At 37.7% G+C, this 26,865-nt stretch overlaps 1 long non-coding RNA gene across 1 annotated transcript; it reads left to right on the top strand.

The window, feature by feature from the left end:
* The first annotated feature begins 20,297 nt into the window (after positions 1 to 20,297).
* LOC149264849 (uncharacterized) lies at positions 20,298 to 21,115 on the top strand. The gene is made up of 2 exons (XR_016250230.1): positions 20,298 to 20,428; positions 20,929 to 21,115. It is a non-coding gene; the product is annotated as an uncharacterized LOC149264849 (long non-coding RNA).
* The last annotated feature ends 5,750 nt before the right edge of the window (positions 21,116 to 26,865 follow it).

Raw genomic sequence — 26,865 nt, 5'->3', positions numbered from 1 at the left:
CAATAATTTGCATATATATGACTATTAGTAGCTAATTTATAGTATCATATAACATGACCAACATTTTAGTCATATTTTTTTGGTCTTTTTGGGTAATCATATAGTAGTATATTTGTGGTATATTTGGTCATTAATTGCGGCAGTTAATGACTAAATAAAGGACCGAATTAATGACTAAATATAATACTAGATGATAAAATTGAGACAACTAATTAATGACCAAGCTAAAAACGACTAAAAGTTGGTCACGTTATAAGATACTATAAATTAGCTACTATTGGTCATGGACTGAAAAATAGTCATTTATATGCAAATTTTAGTCATTGTTTTAGTAATTAATTAACCATTTTCTACTAGTGTCAGGCACTCTCAACCTCTCTTTATAACCCAGGCACACTTGGCCTTTTCTCAGTAGTGCTCACACACAATGCTCTCCTTTCGTCTTACTCAACAATGCTACATACCCCCAAATTGCACAGATGTAATCCTTGGTTTTATTCCTTTTTTACATAGGGAACAATGTTGTTTTGAAAGTCATTTTTTATCCACTCTACCTAAGAGAGTACTCAAATGCATGGTTGTCCATGTTTCCATTACTTTAGATTTCTTGGCCATTGAAAAAACATTAAACACTCTAAATGGGCTTTTGAGCGTTTCTCCACAATAAGAATTAATTCTTAGTCAAAACTTTACGATTCAACAAGGTGCTCCATTATTCTTATTAATTGATCACAAGCTCAAGTACATGTACCTTAGGCATGACATATTTTATTTGTAATCAAATATTTTTCTCCCAAAAATATCTTCCATTTACTTCTTCATAGTGTTCAAGGAAAACCAGAGGAGAGTTGTTCTTGTTTGAGCCAAGCTTCATTAATTCATTCTGCAGACTGTGGCTCTCTCTGTCTCAGATCAGAGCTCTTGGAAATTACCATTAACTTCATCAATAGTAATAGATATCGACTTTTTCATTTCATTTATAGTCATGGCGCTACATAATTTAGATCATAATTATTTTCTTTTAGATTAACATGAATGCCTAAAATTATGGCCCAAAGTGCTTTACGTATAGCCCAAATTCTCTTCTAAACATATGCCCCACAATGAATCTTTTTTCTTGTATTTAGCGTGAAGGCCCATATGTGCAATAACACGCATAATCATTGCAAAACTAAGACCTAGGCACTTTTTTTAATTATAGTCTTAAGGGTTTAAGATTCACACACTAATCATTCTGCATCATTGGTCACAATTCCCCCATAGAAACATGTCATGACGGTTTACTTTATCCTCCGTCTCAATTTATCCTAATGCTTTTCTTTTGTGCCCTTTAAATCCTTTCAGGGTCTACCTTATGGGATGCCATGTACTGTGGGTCCACCTGTTACAGCCATCAACCAATCAAAATCCTGTCGGGATGAGCTTTCATGACAACTCAATCTCCTATGTGTCACACTACTCTAACAACCCAAACTTGTCCTTGCAGGCATTTGTTTTCTTCCGTGGTAAGCCTTACGGATTACATATCCAGTGAGACCACCCTTACTTTTTTCTCATTTTCCCTCGGTTATTGTGTTTTCTTATTGACTTGTCACAACATTATCCTGTCGATGGTTCTCCTTTGTGCCTTTAGAATTCTTTTGGGATGAGCCTTGAGGGATGATTTGTCCCATGGGGCTGCATGCCTTCACTCTCATTTGTTGCTACTCTGCCATAAATTTGCTGACTCATCCCGATTCTCTATCATCCTGCAACCCTTCTTTGTGCACCTTTCAAACCTTCCAGGGTCATAGATGCGAGATTATGTCATGTTGTCTTCAATAGTGCCACATGGATTCTCCGAAGTGATGACACGTGTCAACCAGATTTGGCCCACTAAGCCACCCAAAAATGTCAAATATTCCTACCATGTGTCTCATGTACTGATTTCATGCTGAGGTTATCAACAACCAATATAATGTTGCCATGTAGTTTCCCTGAGGAGAGAGGGAAGGGTCATGAGCCTTGTGTTTTGCAGAAAATTCCTTTGTTAATTTTTTCAAGGGTCCTGACCATTTCTTTAAGTCTACCCCACTCTTCATTGTTGCACTACTTCCATGTTTCTCGATGCTTACCATCCCTATCATTAACCTTCATGCCCTTAGTAAAACCTTTGAGGTACTCTTGCCAAGATTAATTGTCAAGTGATACCTTTGCTAGCCAATCAATTCTGCCTGCTCCGCTATTGTGTCGATTTCCACACAAGCCCACTACTTAGTCATCCCTATCGTTAAGCATTTGCCCCTTATTTGAACCTTTCAGGGTACATCTGTCGGGATGACATTATTGGCATGCATCATCCCTTTCATTCTTTTCACACACACCTTTTAATCTTACAGAGTAAGGTCAAGGGGATGAGTTGTGTGATGAGATCCAATGCTAGCCAATGAAAATGCTCCCTGTTACAACATTGTCGGGTCGTGTTTGCCTAGTCTAACACTTAGCCTCTTTGTAAAAGGCTCCACCAACTATGTCTATCTACCAAACTTGGTCTCCACTTTGACCTTAAGCCACATTTAAATTTTCCATTTTGACTTTGGGCACCTCAACTTTGCTCGAAATAACTCTTTATTTAGGAGGCCATTTGCGGACTTCAACATGAAAGTGTTGTCCAAGCACTATCTATCTATGCCACTTCTAGGGGTATCTGAGCTGATCTCTTGAGGCAAAATCTCCTCCAAAACTTAGGACTCCCTAACCATCTTAGCTATAAGAATTCATAGCTTCTTTTCATATCCTTCTATTATGATGGTTCTCTACCTAAGACTACAGTAGCCATAGGACTCCCCATGAGCTTGACACACCATGAAGACCAATTCTAGCCTGGTTATCATCAATGCCAACACATTTGTTTGCACCAACATCAATGTTAAATTGATTTAAATCAATTCCAACAAACTTGCTACCACTAGCCATGCAAACAATGGAAATTGTCCAACACTTCAAAGGTATGTATGGGTGAAAGTGCCATACTCCCTTGAGTTGGAGTCAACCTAAACTTATGAATTTTTTAGGACTAGATATTTTGTAGGAAATGGAACAAATTTTTAAGAAAGTAAAACATAACTTAAATTATCTTAGAACAACTAGAAGAGCTATGCGTGCTTGAAAAGGACAAAAAAATTATTTCAAGTAGTGGAACATGTATACATTAAAGTCAAACAATAAAAAATTACCCTAAAACTAGGAAACTGTGTTAAGTTAGCACCTCAGTTTTGTAGATCATTTAAAATACAAGCAAGAGTAGGGCTAGTGGCCTACCATCTAGTATTACCACCTCATACTAAGACTCACAGTGTATTCATATGTTTCTTTTAAAAAAGCACATTCGTGATCCAACTCATGTTATGGATTGGAATGTTGTACTTGTCAAACCAAAGGGTGATTTTTCCTGGTCAAGCCTCTACAAATCTTAGACCAGAAGAAAATTATACTATGGAATAAAGCCATATCCTTTGTTAAAGTGCAATGGAAGCACTTGGGCCTAAAGGGGACAACTAGGATATGGAGGAAGAAATGAAAAAGGATTTTCCAATTTTGTTCCAAAAGGAATTAGTGCAGGAAAACACCAAGGAAAATGTTTCCTTTATGGGGAGAGGAAACATAGTGCCCTTGATCAAATTAACTCTTATCAACTTTTATGATTTTTATTTTGATATGTAAAGAGATGGTCGTGAGGATAAAAAGTAAAGTTGAATTTATTTGTGAGAATGAAAATATTTATTACTATAATGAAATTTTGTTACAGTACTTATTGTTATTTTGAAAATATGAGAGGAGCCACCACATGAGTATTTAGACTCCCATGTGTTAAGAAACAATTAGAAATAAGATATGATCCAAGAAAGCACAATTGCGAGAGAAAAGGAAAAAATCATTAGTATTTTAGAGGATGCTTTTTCCTTACCACCAAAATAATCGTGAATGGAGAAAAATGTCATGAGTGGAAGATGATTTAGAAAATAATATTTCAAGAGAGAAAGGCAATCTAGAAATAATTAGGTACCTATGGGAGATAAATACTGGACTTGCATAGTTAAAGATTTCAACCAAGATTTAGAAGGATGTTTCTAGGGCTTGAGGAGGTGAAACTATGAAAGTTACTGATTTGTTTCCTGATAGAGGAGGAGTCTAAAGATCAGGGGGATATTTTGAGTCACTAGTTCAAAATTTGGGAAGAATGTGGTACCTCCTTTTATATTTTCAAAATAACACAAATAAGTGACTAGGTTTTTTGTTTTGTTTTGTTTATTTGAATCCCAATGTTTTCTTATGTTATTCACTATGGGAGAGGACTAAATTCAAGGGTTTAATAACTATGTGGCCTACTATCATGCTATTATTTATGGGAGAGGACTAAATTGAAGGGGTTAATAACTATGTGGCCTACTGTCAAGAAGGGTTTAATTCCTATTGTAATTGTTTTTTGAAAAAGGTTGTTTGTTATGTAAAATATAGTTAGCTTTGAAAGTAAACATGTATTGGAAATTATGAACTAGGTAGGAAATTTTTTATAGATAACATTATATAAAGTTAGTACATATAATTATAAAGGACATGGTTATAATTTTGATGAGTTTAGTAGATATAAGGTTCTCAAGTTATTTCACAACAGGTAGTCCCTATCATAATATGGGAAACCCTTAGAAGTTTTAAATACCGAAACCCGATAACCAGGAGCCTTGTACTCGAATATATATATATATATATATATATATATATATATATATATATATATATATTAAGAATGTCGGTCCTTATGTTTGTTGGAAAATGTAACTAGTGTCGGTCTTCATAATGAGAGATAAAATATTATTGAATTTACTTTTTATTTTATCTTTTGGTCTAGCATGTTCTTCATGCTCATTAGAATAAAAAAGAAGTTAACAAAATTTGTATTTTTTTCTTTTCCATTTGGACAAATTAAAAGAGAAGAAAAAGAGATTTATGTTTTAGTAAAAAATGCCTCTAGAGGGGCTCAACTCATCCTGTCAAATCACCTTGTATAAGTCCACCTCAACACCTCAAGTTCCACATCTTGATGAGCATATATAACTCTAGTTCAAACATCCTTGGGAGCTCTCTTATCCATCGAACAAGTGAAGATCCGATCAAACGAAGGTATAAGAAATTAAAGGAGGGAAAACAAAGTAAGAGCCAATAAATTTAACAGATTTAACAATTTATAAAGTTCACGCTCCTCTGCGATAAAGTGACTGAACATGTAATAGATCACATCCTTTTGTGACAAAGACCAAACCACTAAAGCAGAGACAAACCTATTTTTCAACCTTAATATTGTAGAACCAAGATCTTTGTGTTATAACTAGTTTGAAGATAGATTTGAATAGAATTTGTTTGAAGTGACTTGGAAGTATTGAATTTAGCTTCTGATGGTGACTTGAAGAAGGATTTTACCTAGTCTTTTGGTGGTAGACTAGTTTTGTCTTTGGGTTGGATATCTCATTTTGACTTGATTAAGTAAGAAGAGGATTGTTGGGTTTTCCCCCTTGTGGGTTTTTTCCCTAGCTTGAAAGCCTGATTTTTTTATGTCTCTTGCTTCTTTGTGATCTCAGAAGAATATTTTTTTGTAATTTCTTGATGAAGAAAGAACAATAAATAATAAAAGAAGGTTAACTCTCACAAGTAATTACCAAGTAAGAAAATCAATCATATACATATCAACATCTTAGCAATACTGGTCCTTATGTTAACATTTAACAAAATTTACAGGAAGACAAATATTAACACAAAAGTTACAAAATAGGCATGGAAGCCTTATTTGTGTTTCAAGAGGAATTAATAATTCTAGAATGTGTGATCTATATATACAAAGTTTACAATTATTCTTCTCATAAAATGGAAGATATCAATATTTAAAACACAAAATCAGGGTGGAAACAGTACCATAATAATCATGCAATTTTTTGTGTAAATACCTTGCTATAGAATGTAGTTTAGCCATTTATAAATTAAACATTATAACTAAGGAGTTAAAATACAATAAGTTTTGGGAAACTGTTATAGACATTTTTGTGCCTTACAGCATGGAGCATGAAATGTCAATAATCTGAGGGATCCAAAGTCCCTAAACATGTTGTTCCTACCCCTAGAGGAACAAGGTCAACAAACCACAGCACTTCAGATCAGTTCTCCACTGAAAAACACTCAAAAACAGGTCAATTTTGGATCATAGCAACTGCTCCACTGAGCATCTACGCTGAATGTCAACTGCTCCATGGTGTACCTGCGCTGAATGTCAACTTCATCAAAGGCTACCTGCGCTGAGCTAGTTTGGACATGTGGAGGAATCTTTCCTCAATGTGTCAGTGCCCAGGAAGTTTCCAAAATGACACTTGGATCAAAAGATTCGCCTAAGTGGAGAGTAAGAGGTTCTAAAACTCCGAGTGGAAGGTAGAATCTCCAAGTGGACTCAAGAACTGAAGAACAACTGGGGTTGAAGAGGACAACAGTCACACATCAAGCTGACTTATCTTCACTCCAAAACTCTATATAAGGATCTCATCCCATGGGATCTGGAGGCCGGAATTTTGTGCAAAGAATTTGTGTTGGTTTACAGTTGAGAGTATTGGGTGATTGCTTGAGGGAGGTGAAGAGGAGATTTCTTTCCGTCGGGAAGGTGATGCTGGATTGGGCCTCTTATGGTTGTATCACCGCCTGAACCTTACTTTCTTCCATTAATAAAGCATTTGAGGTTCTTCTATTCGCATGTGTTTCAATGATGTATTGTCTTACTTGCGTATTTGATTTATGCTAATCCTTGAATCAATTATGAATGCATGCTTCTTGTAGTTTCCTTTTCTTGTCTTGTTTGCAGGATCTTGTGTAGCTGGGCCCATGAGAAGACTTGGAGCTGGGAGCAAGCAGCAAAGAGAGAAGATTGGATCGACCATTCGCGCAAGACATCGGTGAGTGGATCTCTTCCTTTCCTCTTTTGCATGTCATAAAGAAGTAATCTTAGATAGCTTTGCTTTGACTGTTGCTAAGGAACTATCACCCTTAGAGTGGGATAGGGTCATTCCGTGTTGGATACTTTTCCCCACAACAGACTGGCGACTCCGCTGGGGATCGTGTCTTGTTGGTAGCTTGTGTTTCTTGCTATTCATTTCCTAAACAAAGGGAGTACCGAATCGAACTGCATTCGAATCCTTCGAAGGCAAAGTAGAGGGCAGCTACTCTAGCTCAGTTCTGGGCATGTTTATGATTTGAAGAGCTGATCCACAAGGACTCTTATTAGCTCTTTGTGATAGTGTTCATCTTCCTTTAATCATCCTCTAGTGTATACCTGGTTGATAGCCTCTGATTTGGCCTAAAACAGTTGATTTTTGAGCAATCTGTGACCCGGAACCAAAGAGAGACGAAAGTTTTCTCTTCAGTGCAGCTGCAGTGAAGGCTCCCTGCGTTGCAACGCAGGTCCCGAAGGGGCTACCTGCGCTGAATGTCAAACTGACAGTGTCCTACCTGCGCTGAACCAGTTTTGCATTGTGCAACTGGGGTTCCCTGCCTTCTGTTGCCCAGTTTTCAGTATTGTTTTTGCAGCCTGTTGTCAACCTGTATACCCATCTGAAACTATCTTTCTTTGCCATCATTCCGCCTCAATTGTATGAAGAAACCGTGATTGTTCTTATTGTATTTCTTACTCTCATTCACAGTTTCCCGTAGCGAAAGTGAACTAGTCTTGCTGTGGCCTCTTGGATCTACACCTGTGATAAAGTGTCGTTTTGATTCTAAGAGTTAGTTTATTGCTATTCATAGCTGCTTGAGCATTTTCTTTCGTTATATGGTTCGAATTTCAGTATTTCTTGTGTTGAAACGAGTGAATCTTAAGGTGATCTTTTGATTATTGCACAAAAAATTGTTTGCTTTCGCTTGAAATTGAATTCGAAATTATACAACAGCTTTCTTTTTGTAATACATCAACATTAAGGAAGAAGAAAAGAAATACTTGCATTGTGCATGTGCATTTTGACAGTTTGCATGTCGATTTAGGAAAAGTGCATCAGTGTGTGCTCTATGATCTGTTTGAAAAGATGATGTCTTTCTTTTCCCTCAGTAGTTAAGATTTTCATAAGTTGAAAGAATTGAAAAAGCTTGCTTATCATTCTTAGACTGCATTTAGGAGTTGTATCATACATCACGTGGTGATCCATAAAGGCAAACTGCTAAGCAAGATCAACCTAAAACGAACTGAATTTACATAACAACGCTTTGAAACATAACGAAACACAGTAGAGGTCTAGGTAGAGACGTGTTCCGGCGTCGTTAAACATAGTGACTGTCGATCTCTACGAAGGTGGGTGATTCCTCCTGAGGGACGATAGCACTAATACGGACTTGTGCTCCCGCGTACCGTCGAGTATATTGGGAGACCCCTATAGGAACAAAGCCTTTATCCATAGGAAGCCGTGTCGGCCGCCCTACTGATCGCGATGCAGTGAACACAACATTCACGAAGATCGACCACTCGTACCGTAAAACGTATTCTGTGGTTTCACGAAAGGTTTGGCACACCCTCTGCCTAGAACTCCAGAGTAGTTTCTTTTGGCCTTTTTCAAACTCTATAATTGAAAAAGTCCATCCGAGCATTTGTCACTTCGGGCTCGTTAATACATCGAAGGGGACTAGAGTCATCTTTAGCTTTTTCTCGACTCTTAAAAAGTGAAAAAGCAAGTTGTGTCTAAAGCGTCGTCATATAAAATTCATTTTAAACGGAACATAATCACCCCTTTATTCTTGCGTTGATCTTTAGGTTGAGAACATGGAACACACCAACCAGGGGATTCCACATGATGGGAATCCTAGCCCTTTCTCCTCTTGGGGGGAAGTTGGTGCGCCCCACATGGCCACATTGTCGCTTCCAGGGCTGACAATTGGCCTGCCAGTTTGGCTATTCTCAACCACTGTAGTTCAGAACACCACGGTTCATGAACAGTTGAGTCAACAGTTAGACCAGTCTAGAGCTGCCCTCCAGCCTTCCACTTCTTATAAATCTTCCTCCGATCCTTCCTCTTCGAAGGGTCGAGCCGCCGAAAGCAGAGCTCCCGTAGAGAAGAAGAAGGATTCCGATCCTTCCTCTTCGAAAGGTAGAGCCGCCGAAAGCAGAGCTCCCATAGAGAAGAAGAAGGAGAAGAAGAAGAAGGAAAAGAAGCAGAAGGAGCCAAAGGCGGCTGGGGGCAAGCAAAAGACATCTAATCGAAATCCACACACAGCACAGACCGGGCCTAAGTCGCCATGTGTCATATGTAAAGGAGACCACTTCCACCGTGACTGTCCCAGTATTCCCCGAATACTAAGGGACTGGTCCCCTCGTTTGCACAGTTCGGAAGCATCAACCTCTGACAGCCAGGTTGAATGCTTACCATCGACCAGCAAAAGTGAAGGTTCTAGACAATGAGGGGGAACGAGATTCCCCTGCAAACTGTGTGAAGGCAATCACAGCCTCCGCCGTTGTCCCTTTTTAGACGAAGCAAAGAGAGTTTTGGAAGATCAACCGGTTGCACCGTTGCTACTTCCTCCTGGATACCAAAAACTCGCGCCAAGTCCTTCGTTGGTTGAAAATACAGCTGCCCCGCTCATGGGGCCAGCTGAAGCGTCAGTCACTGAAAATGAACCTACTGAATCCGGACCGGACGAAAGTCCAAAGGTCGAAATGGCAGTTGACCCGGTTCTCCCTTCAGAAGTTTCGTCTTCAAATGACACAGTCACTGAAGATTCATCTTCAGCTGACACCCTCACCGAAGAGAGTAAGGATGACACCATCCAGATTCTTTTCATCAACACCGATTCTAATGAACATCAGGGCAATGCGCCCACTCCTTTATCGCAGGAAGGAGCATCGTCAGGATCATATCCGGCCATATATTCGGTCCCACCACCAAGCAACCTGGTTGTGTCCTTTGATTGGAACCAACTAGGCAGACCCCGGTTACCAGCCAGTATACCATTCAGAATCATAGTCCAAATATACAGAATGGTGATGGCTGGAACTATCATTGATGAAGGGGCATCTGTGAGTATCCTGTCCTCTATTGCTTGGAAAGCACTGGGTTCGCCAGCGCTTTTGCCTGAGATAAGGAATCTCTCGGGTTTTGATAAAGGAACCAGTCGACCATTAGGGATACTACCTAATGTGCCTATTACCTTGAAAGGGAAGGCTGTCAAGATGAACTTGATGGTCGTCCAAGGACCCTTGGATTATAACCTACTCCTTGGACGAGACTACATATATTGCATGGGAGCAATAGTCTCCACACTCTTTCAAATAATGTGTTTTCCACACAAAGGAAGAATGGTCAAGCTCGTAGACCAACTTTCATTCCCAGGATCACGCATCGCAAATAGTCACATACCTATCCTAAATGGTCTTTTCGATCAAGAAAGGTCTCCATCCCCGGTTCTTCTTCCTGATGAGTGCGAGTGATTCGGGAAAGTAGGGCTGGAACCCAGGGGGCATGCATCCTGGTCTGCTTTGGGCAGAGAAAACCTTGGGTATAAAGTAGAATTTCCGCGGGAGAATATGACTAGTCCATACCCCGTCCCCTCCTTGATCTTTGTAAATCTTCCTCTGATCCTTCCTCTTCGAAAGGTAGAAGCCGCTAAAAGCAGAGCTCCCGTGGAGAAGAAGGAGAAGAAGAAGAAAGAAAGAGCCGGCAAGGGAGTCCAACTCTCATGAAGAAGAAGGGGCGGTTAGGAATGGGGTTGTTCTGGAAAAAGATTCTTTTGTTAAAGTTATGTGGGAGGACGGGGGCCCGTTACTCACCCTTGTCTATCTTAGGTAGGCATCGCCGAAGAAAGTTTCTGTTTGAAAGGATTAGCAGAACGATCTTTGGGTAACCTGAAAGAGGTAAGCCTCACCCGTTAAAAACAGGGTTTTTTGACGGATAAGTAGGGGCGACCTTGAAATTAGACTTTATACCTGGGGGCATGCAAACCTCTTGGAATGCAAGCACGGGTGGATTTTTAGTTTTTAGGTCCGTAGGTCTAACCCCTCTAACTCGTAGGATTAGTCGATACCCAGCTTGCATAAAGAGAGGATATGGAGAAAATCATAGCGAGATGAAGCTCCTTAAAAAATAGCGAGCTCTAGGAGACCTTCCTACTTTATGACTGGTAAAAAACGAGCAGTTTTGGCAAAGTTCATGCTCATTAAAAAATAAATGCAAAAACGAGCAGTTTTGGCAAAGTTCATGCTCGTTAAAAAATAAACGCAAAACCGAGCAGTTTTAGCAAGAGTTCATGCTCATTAAAAAATAAATGCACCTGTGAGCAAGCTTACCCCAGAGTTCAAGCTCATCAGGAAAAAATGAACCGGTAAATAGCCATCTGAGACCGTAGATTCATCAGCCATAAAAACCTTGGTCGTGTTTGCACTGTCACCTCCACTCGTCATTTGGCCAATCATTCACATCCACTTGATTGTTTACCTATTTTGAGGAACAGCTGCGAAGAGTGATTTCACTTAGCCATCCTTGTAACATTGCCGTGATTGGAAAATTCCAACCTGTACCTGGAATCTGCTGCTATCCCTGTTTATCACTTGTTCCTCAAAATACGAGTCTTCTTTGAGCTCTTTTCACTGACTCGTAAAATATGAAAAGTTTGCCGAGTTTTGGCCTTCTAGCTCGTTAAAGGGACCGGAAGAGCTATCCCTCCTCTAGATTTTAATCTTTTTGGACCTGAGGGATTATTGCACAAAAAGATCGAGCGCTTGTCTAGTTCGGCTCGATAAAGCTATCGAACATTCATCCCTTCTGTATTGTTTTATACTTTTTCGGACTTAAGGGATTAGATGACGAAAAAGGACCTTTGGAGTTAACTTTATGTACCCTTTTAGACTCTCTAAAAATGAAAAGGACCAAGTTGTCTTTGTCGCTAGGCTCGTTAAAAATATTGAATAGCGACAAACTTGTCTTTAGACGAGAACGAGTTTCCCTATCACTAGGCTCATTAAAACATAGCGATGGGCTTGCCCGAAGGGCAGGTTATAGAACAAGCATATGTTATCCTCCTCAAGCTTGACAAAAATAAAGAGGTACTGGTCAGAAATGACTGGGGAAAAATTGGGAGAACCTCAAAGCTTAATGGTAGCAAGTCGCTCTTGAACATGAAACTTTTGCCTCCGTAAAAACATCGGGTTGGGTTGTTTTTCATTCACCGGTCCCTTCACCATGGTCTCGCCATACCATCCACATTTGGGGTAATGCTACCGATCCATCACATCAGTGTCATTATATGTTCAAGAGATGTCATTCAGAGAGTGTCAAACCGGGTCCCATCCACTGCCATACATCATCTTTCATCCTTTCATGACCGCCACCCTGAATCATATTTCACAGATCGTTTTCACCATCATCACAATTACTAGCTCCGTTACGTGTCACTGATGTGGGATTCATTAAGGCCCCCCTTTGACAGATCGCTTCTTGTCGACATCAGCTCATTATCCAAGAAGTTGATCTAGGAACACCCCCTCAGTACTTTGAAGCTTGCATGCCTCAATGGCAAGTTTCTCACTTCCGGCGACAGGTATACATTAATGACCTTCGACCGGGAGACTTTGCGTGGTGTTCGACGCCAAATCCTATATTCATGCCACGTGAATTGTGCTGCAGTACCTTGAGGGTCATCATCATTATCGGTGATTCCTCTCGTGCTTGTTAACAGTTTACATTATTGACTGGTAATCAAGCGATGTCTTTCCATGTTCGACTCCAAGAAATTCTCACATGGATCGACCTGTACTTAGAGTGAAGATCGGGCAAGTTTGAAGACCCCGGATCTAGTTTCATCCATCCGGGCTGCGATATATATTCAGGAGATAAAGACATAGACATGTGCAGCAGATGATCATCCTACTAAAAGGACGATAATTTAAGCAGAGAATTATCAGTCTATTATCAGACGATCGTCTGTTTATGTACAGAAAATGTATTTATAAAGCTGAGCATGGGAAATGCCCGCATCAGCTAGATCATGAAAGCAGTATGAAAAATAATGTATTGTATTGTATTTTGTTACAGGTCACCTCCCGACGATTGAATGAACTTCGGATCCTCCTAATAAAGCATTTCACCCGATAAACGACCTCATACTTTAGGGGGCAACTGTTATAGACATTTTTGTGCCTTACAGCATGGAGCATGAAATGTCAATAATCTGAGGGATCCAAAGTCCCTAAACATGTTGTTCCTACCCCTAGAGGAACAAGGTCAGCAAACCACAGCACTTCAGATCAGTTCTCCACTGAAAAACACTCAAAAACAGGTCAATTTTGGATCATAGCAACTGCTCCACTGAGCATCTGCGCTGAATGTCAACTGCTCCATGGTGTACCTGCGCTGAATGTCAACTTCATCAAAGGCTACCTGCGCTGAGCGAGTTTGGACATGTGGAGGAATCTTTCCTCAATGTGTCAGTGCCCAGGAAGCTTCCAAAATGACACTTGGATCAAAATATTCGCCTAAGTGGAGAGTAAGAGGTTCTAAAACTCCGAGTGGAAGGTAGAATCTCCATGTGGACTCAAGAACTGAAGAACAACTGGGGTTGAAGAGGACAACAGTCACACATCAAGCTGACTTATCTTCACTCCAAAACTCTATATAAGGATCTCATCCCATGGGATCTGGAGGCCGGAATTTTGTGCAAAGAATTGTTGTTGGTTTACAGTTGAGAGTATTGGGTGATTGCTTGAGGGAGGTGAAGAGGAGATTTCTTTCCGTCGAGAAGGTGATGCTGGATTGGGCCTCTTATGGTTGTATCACCGCCTGAACCTTACTTTCTTCCATTAATAAAGCATTTGAGGTTCTTCTATTCGCATGTGTTTCAATGATGTATTGTCTTACTTGCGTATTTGATTTATGCTAATCCTTGAATCAATTATGAATGCATGCTTCTTGTAGTTTCCTTTTCTTGTCTTGTTTGCAGGATCTTGTGTAGCTGGGCCCGTGAGAAGACTTGGAGCTGGGAGCAAGCAGCAAAGAGAGAAGATTGGATCGACCATTCGCGCAAGACATCGGTGAGTGGATCTCTTCCTTTCCTCTTTTGCATGTCATAAAGAAGTAATCTTAGATAGATTTGCTTTGACTGTTGCTAAGGAACTATCACCCTTAGAGTGGGATAGGGTCATTCCGTGTTGGATACTTTTCCCCACAACAGAAACAACCTAGTGTCCTAACATATTGTTACAAATTATAGTATATACTAGTCATTAAAACAACATAATTGGAACAAGGTGTTCTAAAGGGAGGTTTTTCAATTAAAACTTTAACCATATTGAATTAATACACAAGTGAACCTCAAATGGTTCAACTTATTTTGAGAGAAAATTTGAAAAAACTAGAAAAAAATTGTAAAAGTTAATAACCATAGCCACAATTGTTATGGATTTATAAGTATTGATTACTTGTGACATAGGAAACCCTGCAAAGACAAAGTGGTCAGGGTAGCCCACACTGGACAAGCCTCAACACTTCAACTACCACTAGCTGCCACAAAGGTCACTGTTTTTGCTTCCAGTGAAGATTAAAAACCTAAGCAACAACTTAAAACTTTAAAAAATCTCCAAATCAGTGAATTCAACCCCCTCAGTGTCACTTGCCACTGAGGTCACTAGTTTTGCATCCAAACCAGTATGGCCAACATTGGACAAGCCTCAAGAAATTTCACCTACCACCAGCTGCCACCAAGGTCACAAGGTTTTCTTCCAAAACAGTGTGACCTAGATTGGACAAGCCTCAAAATTGACATGGCAGCGTGTAGACAACCAAAGCAGCAAATCACACACAGGGCTTCCTTTCTTTCAATATTTTTGGCATGAGGCACCTTTGAAGGTTGCATGGAGGATGGAGGGGCCTCCCAAGCCCCAAAATTTATAAAATCTACACTCAAGGAATCAATTAAACATCTTTTGAAGAGAGCAACATTTTGTTATTTGGTTGCAGAAAGAACCTTTAACTTCAAGATTGTGCAGAAAAATTGTTGTGAGAGCTTAAGTTATTGACCCTATTTGATCCTTGCCAAAGGAAGGAATGTTGTTGGTTAAAGGCCAAGGACTTATAGAAATCCAAGAGAAGACCAAAAATTTAAAAACTGAAGAAAGAGGATTTAGGAAGCCACCTCTCCATAGGTAAAATCTGATTTGTAACTTTCTTTATTTATCAATAGAATGTTTTCTTTCCTCCCTATGGTGCATTACCTTGGGTATTTGTTTACACCTCATCCCTTAGTCTACGTCCAATGATGCTGCTATTATTGAATTTTCATTTATAGACAATTCGTTTACAATTTATGCTCTTCATGATGGCTACTGAATCTCATTCAAATTGAAGATTGGTTGTATAGAACCTTATTTAGAATCAACACTTCTATTATCTATTTCAATGTGAGCTTGAGCATATTTTCATTTGAAAATAGTTTTTTAAAAACTCTTCCCTGTGATGCCTTTGTTGCAGTTTGACTCAGACTTCAAAAATGCATTTCGAAAGCTCCTTAGAATTCAAAAATGCATTTAGAAAGCTCAATGTTCAACCAATTTATTCAAAATTAGTCATTAATTCAACATAGTCAAGACATGTTTGAAAATTAGGGAGAATTAAAGCTGTGTAGATTATTATTCTGAACTGTAGATTTAAATGCTAGAAAATAAATGATTACTATTACAATTTTGATTTCATTTTGTTTTTTTGAATTGATAGTTTCTAGATATTCTAGGTAGGAAAGTTGAGCTCACTTATGAAATGAACTTCATATCTGAGTCTTCAAATAAGTGTATACCTTGCTACAGAGTTTTGAATGAGGTTGGGAGTCAGATTTCCATTTATGGCTTTAGTCACATGATCTATGTTTCTTATTAATATTTAATGAGCTCCATTTCTCTGATGGGGAACTTATTTATTGTATATGTAATCATGAGTCTATCTGTGACATCAATATCCACAATTTTGGTGTTTGTCAGATTAGCAAGGAATTGGCATTGAAAACGTATGAGAGTATGGTAACTCTTCAAGTTATGGACACCATATTTTATGAATTAGAGGCAAAGCAAAATTCCTTTCTATCTTATGAGTAATGGCGAAGAGGACACCAATATTGCATCAACTACAACTTTGACTATTGATGATGTGGTATTTTCCTAGGTACATAGTTTGATTAAGATATGCTAGTTTAGAAATTGAGAATAAAAATGTTTTCCGAGACATTATCTTAATTGGATTCTTCAGCGCTAAAGACCTTGGCTAAGAATGGAATCTTAACTTGTATGGTTGTTCTAAAGCAAGAGCTAGCCTACCAAATTCCTATACATTGTGGTTTTAACTTTTGGATCATTTTCATATAGATAATAATACCACTTTTAAACCAATCCCACCACCCCACTAGGGTTATGAATTCTTTCATTAACAAGCACCTTCAGGTCTATATTATTCTTCTAGAAGGTTTTATAGATGGTGGAATGTACTGCCAAAATACTTAAGACTATAGTAAGCTTAACTGAAAGGGCTGATGTTTTTAATGTGTGTAGTATCGAGAAACAAGAGTCCTTACTTGGTGCAGTTTCACGATGCAATAATTTGCAAACCAGTGCTTTGGGAATTGTTCTTATTATGGAAAAGGGCACTAGATGCCTATCCATTATGGATTAAATGCATTGAATTATTTCACTATATCATCCCCTATAGCATAAGGGTCTCCTCCACTTGAATGGTTGTTATCTTTATGAATTTACCTATCAGGTATATTGTTCTTTGGGTTTATTTTGTTAAAAATCTTTTGGGTTGTTTGCAAGTTCTTACTGCATTCCATGTATCCTGTGCATATTCCAGGATAGAACTTCCTCATTCAATAGGTGTAGCATATTCCATAAAATTGGACAAGAGGAAAGCTTATGGAGTAACCTTTTTGGTGATGGTGGCATGAGTGAGGTCAGTCTTAGCTCAAAACCATCACATTTTTTACTAGAACAGTTCATAATGTCAATTCTAAATGTCTATTGCTTCTAATTGATGCATTTTTCCCTTTTTGTATGAGGGATATTGTGATGTTACCTTAAACTTTATAGTAGTTATAGATAGGAATAGGAAAACCTTCCCCTTAGCTCAACAGGTTAAGAGGTGGAAGGGTTTCCTCTCCACCAAGAGTTGGAATTGGAAGGGATCCTTCTCTATCAAGTGTTGGAGGCAAGAGTGCTTCTCTAGCATCATCAAGAATTGGAGTTGGAAGGAATCCTTCTCCATCAAGGATCATTTGAAGGCTGAATTATAGGAAAGCAAAGTAGGATAATGGGTGGGAAAGGCTTTGGGGTGGGAAAGGTGATAGAGATTACCTCAGGCAACTTGTCACTACTAATACGAGTGTAGCATATGGTTCAAGGAATGGCTATGATTGGAGGCATCAACCAATACATGGTACTCTAATTGATGCCTATGGAAATTACAAGGGCTAAAGATATTCACGTGGACTACTTTCACATGTACAACTACCTCAGGGAAATTGATATAATAAGCAATAGAATGGTGACTATAAACTGGTGAAATTTAGAGGAAGAAGAATACTTTGAGAGGATATGAGCCCAAGATTGGAGAATCATGGTAGAGGAGGTGATAACTCAAGGAAATGTGATTATCTTCATGGTCACCTAAAGAAGTAGTCAGGCTTAGAGAGAGAGAAAAGAATGGGTCTGGAACTTGCTCTTCCTAACATTGATTGGCAGATGCATGGACCCTTGTCTCATATGGATATACCTAGGATGAGTGAGTAGGCACGACCTCCTAGAAGGATAGGATTCCTTTCTCCCTGTTGTCTTTTTTGGTCTAATTAGTTTGATGAAAAAATATTCCCTGTTTCCTTTTTTTCCTTCTTAGTCTTTTAGCGATTTCCTTAGCATGTAAAGGTAAAGGATGTTTGACAGAATTATATTTTTCTTAATGTAGGAGTTTGAAGAGCACCAACCATATTCTCTTTTTCAATTAGTTACTGTGTCTCAAATATCAGAGATACTTCTACTGAGACATTGTCTTCGCTGCAAAGTAGTCAAGTTGCATTAATGCATTGACTTGTAATGGGTTGGCCTCCTCATCTAACACATCAAAATGATAGCCCAACTTCATAATCAAGGCTAAGAACACTTCAAATTTTTGTTCCTAGCCACAACAATTTAAGTTATGGCTTGTCATCTTCATTCAATTTAACTCATTCTGTTGGTCACCCTATGACTTAAGTGAATGACTCTAGGTCATCAGGTACAAAAATTCCATTAGGAATGGTACCAAAATATCAGGTTGATGTGGGTTCTTCCCTTAGCTCTAATCACCCGAGATTTTGAATTCTTGTCATCTGTGACACCATCATCGATCAACATTCCTCTCTCACAAAGGAAACAATCACAATGACTTGCTATTTTGTCTCCTATCACACAATCTACACAACCTTCTATGCAAACTTTGCTACCTCCACCTCCATCTGCACCATCCCTTCAATATCAACAATTTCAACGACTAAACCATCAACATCTCACTAATTTCATGAATCCTGGAGCCTGGACAAACACAAGTTCAACTTCTTTCTCTCCATTCCCAAGGTCATTCTTAATAGCCCTTTCAACAGTCTCCACTTCAATCGCAACATGTTCAATAAATTCCTCAACAACTACCACAGTTACAATAGTTAGGATTTGTGGAAACTTCATTTTCATATTCTAAAGAGAATGAACATGTAAGCAGTTTTAAAGGACATCTAATTTTTCTTTTCATTTCCTTTTTTTTCTATTTACTGTTTTTGATGTTTATTATAACATGTATTCAGAGTATATAAATAGCAACATGCAATGTTGTTATAAAGATATTTTGGGGATCATTATCACATTAATTCTGCCCTTGAAAGTATAATTATGTGCTTGAACTCTTGCTCTCCTTAGTCTCCTTTCTCTAAATTCTTTGGGTTGTTGTTCTATGTCTTCCTATGCATTATCTTGGATCAGCAAGGCTTGGTTTTGGTTTTGTGCTCTGAGATGATATTTTACCTATTCTAGCCCTATACATTTTAGTCACTTGTTGCATTTGCAAATAGTGTATTAATGTTTCTTTTATCATTTCTTGATTTTTTGGCTTGGATCATGAAGTCTTGACACTAACAGGTATTCTATGATATTTTTCTTGTAAATTTTGACAATGCCTAGCAAGAATCACAACTAGTAGGATGTTCATACAACACTTCATAATTTCAAGAAGGGCATCCATACCAAGTCCATACAAAAAAGCATCTATGTTGTTATGATTTATCCATTCTACAAGACATCATCTTATATTGAAAACCTTTAATGTAAGTTCGTACAATATGGCCTTCATGCTACGGGATTCCGTCAAGGACTGCACAATAAGATGTCCATATGGAAAAATATTTTCTCACTACATCATGTCATCAAGGACATCATCGAATATCATAGCACATACAACAAAGTATCCATATTGAAAGGCCTCTATACTATTGACATTTGTACTCTCCCAATGTTGATGGAATTTCTGCCATGCATTTCATTCCTTTTTTGCCAATGCCATTTTTTATCATCAAGGCAATCAATTTCAATATGGTAGCATCATCCTTTGCCACATAGGTCATCTTTATTCCTATTTAACTAATTTTCCACACATGGGCTATCCATTATGTCCATGAACCTACAAAGCCATGGAGAAGTGGTATAATAAGCATGGATTTGTATTTAAGTTTTGAACCTAGCATACAATTAAAAATTAAAAAATCATGTGCTAATGTAATCCCAAGTTGTTTTGCTTCATGCTTCTTCCATGACAACATCAATATTATAGCCTATTCAAGTTATTCCTTGGAAAACTATATTCTGTAACTTCAGTATTTCCTAATGAAATTTATTATGCCACTGAAAAATATACTCAGTGCAGTTTCACCTCCATGTGATTAGGTAGTGAGTGAAGCCTCAACTCAAAACTGTAACTTGTAAGAACTTATTCATTGATCAGAAAGCCTCTTTTCCACATCTTCTGCTGGCAGTTGACCTGCCATTCATTTGGAAATTCTGGAGAAGATGGGGAGGTTCTCCCCAAAGCTATTTTTCAGGAAAAAATGAGTCATATCTACGAATAAGCATAAATATGGTATTGTTGTACTTGACATTACATAAGATACCATTGTACTTGACATTACATAAGATGTCTAACAACATATAATGTTATTGGTAAGAGTCATCATTAACATGGAGGATTTTGTGACTCTTGAGTGGTTGGAGAAAGATCCACATGCAACTATTCAACGTAAAGATTGCATCAATGGCTTCATTGGATGTATACAAAAGGATGGCTCAAATTCATTTATTAATTGGGTGCAAGCCAATGGAATTCATGTGGTTGGTTTCAGGACCTTAATATCTTAGTACTCACTCACATCAAAATCTAGATTACAGTTCATTGTTACATGACAGGCTGATTTTTTTTATCATATGTTTTCTTTTGTTCTTGATTGTTTGCAAAAAACTAGTTAACAGTATCAGTCTTGTGATTGAATACTCTTTTTTTGTTATTTTTTGTGGAAATGGTAATATATGGGAGGTTGGACAAGACAGATTAAGCATAGGTTAATGATTTAATTTAATTTCCACAACAATAATGCTTGGAATAATTTAATAACTTGGAATGATGCCGAAATGGTAATAGATGATGTTCCCTATGACATTTTATCATCTAATTGAAAATGTGTGGTTTTGAAAGAAAAAAATTATGGTGGTATATGAATTCTGACATATTCTTAATTTCTTCTCTTATTTATAATTTCATAAATCTTTTCAGTTATTCATCATATAAACAACATCTATTTCCTTATTTCATGTAATGACATTTGAGGCTGCAGGTTTTGGTAGTGGGCATATGCACTGACGTTTGTGTTCTAGACTTTTTTGTGACTGTTTTGTCAGCAAGGAACCATGGTCTGATTCCCTGTTTGGAAGAAGTTGTGGTGTACTCTGAAGGATGTGCGACTTATGATCTTCCTGTCAATGTTGCTAAAAACATACCTGAGGCATTTCCTCATCCACAGGTAAAGCTACCTACTTTTCAAAGATTGTTGTCATCTCTTATCTGCATATCAGGCCAGTGAGAAGAAAGGGCAATAATGCCTAGAGAAAAGACCATGCACAACTTAAGACAATTAGGGTTCTGTTAGATCTTTGAAATGAAAAGGAGTGGAACCCAGTAGAGGAATTTGATTGTTCTACACTAGCGTAGATCTATCTTAACCTCAGATCCATCTTAACATTCTCATGTCTTTAAGCTCCATTCTTCTTGAATCTTACATGGAATTACATGGAATTTTTTATGTGTGGATTTGATGATGAATACTCTAGCCATTTTTTTAAATTGTCAATTAACTATCAAAGCCTGGAGAACAAATTTTGAGGATCCAAAAATGCATGAGGTAAGGGAAACCATGAACTGGAGTACTCTCTTATGGGCCTGGCATTATGGTTGACTAGTTTTACTCAAAGAAAAACCTAAGAAGCTAGAAATAAAATGATTTTTGATGACATGGAACTAGCTCACCGAATCATAGCCCAAGCAATTTCCCTTTTGAGAGAGTTGTTAAAATCTAATTTTAAAAGGAATAAATAGGTATGTATTCTCTAAGGAATTCAAATGCATGATTGGCTCCAAGGCCCTAGGGGGGTATTCCATGTCCCTCTAGAAAAAGTTTTTAAAATCTAATTTTTAGTGGGGAAAGACAGGTCTGTGGAATCTGAAGCCTGCAAATGTGAGATTGGCTCTAAACAACCCAATTTTTAATGGGTAAAGACATGTCTATGGAATCTGAAGCCTGCAAATGAGAGATTGGCTCCAAAGCCCCACAACTTTGTATCTCTCATGTCCCTCCTAGAAGTCATTTTATCCATACCCTTCAAGGATTGCTTTTTGATGGAATGTCCAAGGGGAACATAGGACCTGCAGGTGGTAGGTGCACCAATTGCAACCTATCTGGAAAAGCCATCCATAATTTATCTTGAGGATGATAAAGGACAACAATCAAAGTTGTTGAACCTATTTCTATCTTCTAGGGGCTTATCGTTTTCCAAAAGATTAACAAAAAGTAGACTAATTATGTGTGGGATTCTCTACCAATTGTCTCCACCCTTTAAAGTGTCTCAGTAAGAAAAATCTATGTGTGGACAATGAGGATTATGCTTCTTTTATAATCCTTTAAGGGTTTAGCATGATGCAAGTTACAAAAAACAAAATTGGGAGGCTTATTTATCATTGAATGAAGGAATTATATTTGGGTAAAGGATTTATAAGGACTGAACAGTGGTAGAGGCAGAAATTTATCCTTCCACTTCCATGAATTCATTAGGAAATATTAGTAGATGGAAGATACAGAGTGGGTGTTTACACCCCTTACTAAGAACATTAGAGGGAGAACACAATCCTATGAGGATAAAAAGGAAATTTTCCCATGATTACATCATGCCATGACCATGATAAGACATGGGAAAACTAAAGAAGAGACATCCATAACCAATTCTAGTCTCCCTATTGTTCCATCCGTTAAGGTGCATTAGATGACTTTCCCAGGTCGTGATCAACATTTCCCTCAAATCCATTTAGTAGTACCTAAGTCTTCCTAGATGGAGGTCCAACACCATTTTGATGGCAGAAGGTTTCTTAGAGAAATTGTCCCCATGGATTTAGATTGTGAGGGTAACTATCCATTAAAGAGTGCACACTAAAGGGTTGATTGAAAAATTTATATATAAATCACCACCTTATCCCTCCTCAAGCATTATTCTTGTTGAATATTCCTTTGCTCGAGGCTTGTATATATTATTCTATTGGAGGAACCAATGGTTGTGAAAAATTAACTAACATGCTTAGTTGGACAATGTGAAAAGGGAATATAGAGGCCATTTTGTATATAATATTCAGTATATTGTTTCATTAAGTGGGAAAAATACAGCAGACTATGTCCATCACACAAAATCCTTTCAGTTTTGTTACAGTTATCAACTAACAACAACCATCAGGTAGTGGCCTTTAGACAGATAAACTCAAAAATATGGATGGGGCAGAGGATCATGTGTGGTGGTTGGATCAACATTTCCCTCCTATTCCTTCCCCACGTGTTATTCTCATTGAAGATTACTCTCTCTGAGGTCATATTTATTATTCAATTGTAAGAACCTGTCCTTGAAATAAGTAACCTACTTGCCCATCCAGATCCATTGATAAAAACAACATAGTGGCAATTCAACATAGACTCTTTATAGTGAAAGGTGAACATTTTTTCCTCAAGGGAAAAGTAGAGTAGACTACAACCATCACCCAAGTTTCTTCCAATGGTATTAAGGTTTTCACATCAGGTGGAAGTCTCTTGCCAGATAAACTTGGGGCCAGGTGGGTTGGGGGATGATGTGCAGTAGTAGCTGGAACAATGTCTATGTGAAGTCATTCACCATATCCTATGCTTTGAACATTGCATAGATAGGAGGATAAGTGAATAATAATATCATGTCTTCTGAATTTTAGACACATTTTTTGCAAGGGATGAGTCTATTGTAATTGAAACCCCTAAGAGCATCAAATTTGATTAAGAATATTCTCATGGAAGTAGCACTGTGAGACTACACTAGGAGATGAATAAGGTAATGGACCTGGAAGACCACATGAAGATATGAACAAATAAGTATATTTATGAATCTAAATGCCTAATGGGAATGCTTGGATGCTCTCTGTTATCAGATGTCTTCTGTTCTGACGCATTTGGAGTTCTTCAAGTACATAGGAATGTTGGTGGTCTAAATTTCTAAGTAAGATGGCATTCAGTCATCTATTTTTGCATTGTATATCATAATTTCTTAAAAACTAACAGAAGTTATTGTTTAAACTCTATGTGTGTGTGTGTGTGTGATCATAGGTTTAAATGAGATGTGATAGGAAGGATGGAGGAGAAAGAGGCAAAAACCCTTGCAACAAATAGCTTATGGAGGATGATCAAACTAGAAGGGCTTGAGCAGTAAGTAATGCATACCAAATACATTGTTTCTCTTTCCATAGAAGATTGGATAAAATTTCCAATAAACCTACGCAATGCGCCTATCATTTGGAGAGCACTAGTCTTGGAATTCCCCATTGCAGAGAATTGTTTATGTTGGAAAGTTGGAAATGAGAGAAGTATTTGATTTGAGTATAGAGCCTTGGGTGGGATGTAATGGCCAACACAAATTGTTAGAATATTTGATTTAGTTTCTAAGGCAAGTTGCAACAAGATATTATAATCTTAGAAGATGTAGCTACTAATAGTTCTAGGTCACAATTAATTATGGCAGCAATGTGGGAATAATGAGGGATTTTTGGATTTAGATGGACATAAAGCTGAGCAATGGAATCTCTTCATTCAATAATTTTAGAGTAGTTTTATGAGGTTGAGTCTGAAAAAAGATACACTGATATGGTCCAAAATTCCTGCTAATGGAGACTACACAACCAACATTAGGTATTCAACAAGTTTTTTAGAATAACAAGGAGAAGCCTATTGGTGGTGGAAGGCATTGTTGAATTTGCATGGCACATTTTGATGGATTTCTCCTTCATTAAAGAAGTATGGGAAAAAAATTGTTAGCTTATTTGGAAGTAAGTGGAAATGGGAAGAATCATCTCTTCTTACTTCAGTGTGTATGAATCATTAAGAATGTCAATCTCTTTGAAGGGAAGTCTTTCTCACCGCTAGAAATTTGTCATAAAATTAAATATGTTGATGATGTTAAGTCATCTCCAAAGCCCAAACCTGTGAGAAAAATTAGGTCATTAGAGATAATTAGGTTTCTTTGATGGTGCTAGCTAATGGATATCTTTGGAGGTGTAGTGCTAGAGCTGCCCTGTTTCTTTCAAGTTCATATAATCTTTCTTTTAAACTAGGCCTTGGGAGAGGTTATAATAATTGGGCAAAGTTTGAAAGCTATGGTATCTTTGACTAGGATTGCAGTGGAAATGGGTATAGTATTGTCTCTAGGTAGTGTCCCTTAGATAATTTTCAACATGGCTGTTATGAGAGATCAAATATTTGTCTTCCTTTAATAAAGAGGCTGTATAATTTTGGCCATAAGGGGAGAAATTTTATGACCCGTAATTTTTGGAAGTTGATATTCTTCTCGAGAGCTCAAAAAATCCATAACTTTGCAATTATGCTATAAATTTCCTTATCATTTTTTTCTTTGTAGAGGGAGAGGCCTTTTGCATTAGGGTTTCCTTAGGGATGGATTGAAGATTTTAACTTCTGAGACTTCTAAAAGTTTCCTCACAAAGCAATCATTATTATGTCTAGGATGAGTTCCATGTGATGAGACCTCATTATGAGGGCTAGGATCACCAATGCTTTCATGTTCAAAACTTGAATCTGTTGGAGATGCCATGGCGGTGACCAAAAAATCTTGGTTTGGCACTTGATTGTTGGTGTGGAAATCATAGCCACATGTGGTACCTTTCCCTCTTTCCATCTAAATATTTTTAGTTTATTGATTCACATTATTTCTTTTTTCCAAGTAAGATCTCATAGGAAAACCACCAGGTACTTCCTTGCATTTCATAAATGGTATCCAACATAAACCTATTGGTGCTAATTAGGGTGCTTGATGATTGAAAATTGCACCTTGAATAACTTAGTAATGGACAAATTTCCTTGTTTTCATATATTCTGAAATGTCTCCTACATTTTGAGATTCATCATAGTGTTGATTCATCCATAGGCAGTGGCATGACTCAAAATTTTCTAGTCTATACTTCCAATGATAGCCTCCTTAAAGAAATTTATGCTCTTAAGTCCAAAGTTTGATGGAGTTATGGTAAACTGGATTTTTACTGGAAAGGAAGGGGCAGGGGTGTAATCTATGATTTCTGATTAGTTCCATATCCAATGGCATCACTCAATTTTTTTTCAGTCTACACTTTTGATGATAGCCTCCTCAAAGAAATTTAAGCTCTTAATCTCAAACTTTAATGAAGTTATGGGGAACTAGATTTTCCTAGAAAGGAGGGGCCAAGGTGGAATATATAATTTATGAATAGTTGTAATCACATTTTCTACATTAGGAAAGATTGATAAACAACAAAGAGCTTCTATATAATTTATTTGAATAAAATATCCTACAAAATTATTGAAGCACTTGTGTCTCATAGGGTCATTATTTACTTTTTTGAATATTAATTGTTCTTTTTCAGGATAGTACTAGCTATCAAATGTCACTGGTTCTTGAGATTGAAGCACGGTTGAAAACTAAATGTGACAAGCTTTCTGATGCCTTTCAGATGGATGAAATTGGTAAGAAAGCTATTTTTAAAGAATTGGATATAAAAGGAATGACATTTTTAGTTTATTTATGAACTATGATATCATCAATTTTCTTTTTGGTCTTATTAATTACAATCACATTCCATACATCAAATGTGATAGAATCCAATTCTCCTCAGATCTTGCACCTTACAGAAAGGTCAATTTCATTGGAAGTGTGCTATCATTTTATAATATGCTTGTTGTGAGCTCAACATGTCACTTATGGAAACCAAAACTGGGTGGGAAGGATAACAATCATTCCTCACAACCACCAGAGATAAACCCAATTGAAAACTTTCTTTGTGGAACTTATAATTAATATCATGATGACAACACTTTTTTTTTGTAGAAAATTCACTCTACTCTTTGAATAATTTAAAGCACATTGTTTTAACAAGGCTAGGAGATAGGTATGGATAGCCAAGAAAGGAAGGTTTGGGATTGTCTGGGCCATTTCGATTCTCATTTTTCTAT

This window comes from Pinus tabuliformis, chromosome 6 (assembly GCF_031772625.1).
Source record: "Pinus tabuliformis cultivar Carrire ecotype Pingquan chromosome 6, CPIR1, whole genome shotgun sequence".
Taxonomy (NCBI): Eukaryota; Viridiplantae; Streptophyta; class Pinopsida; order Pinales; family Pinaceae; genus Pinus; species Pinus tabuliformis.
This window is presented reverse-complemented; position numbering and strand designations above follow the sequence as displayed.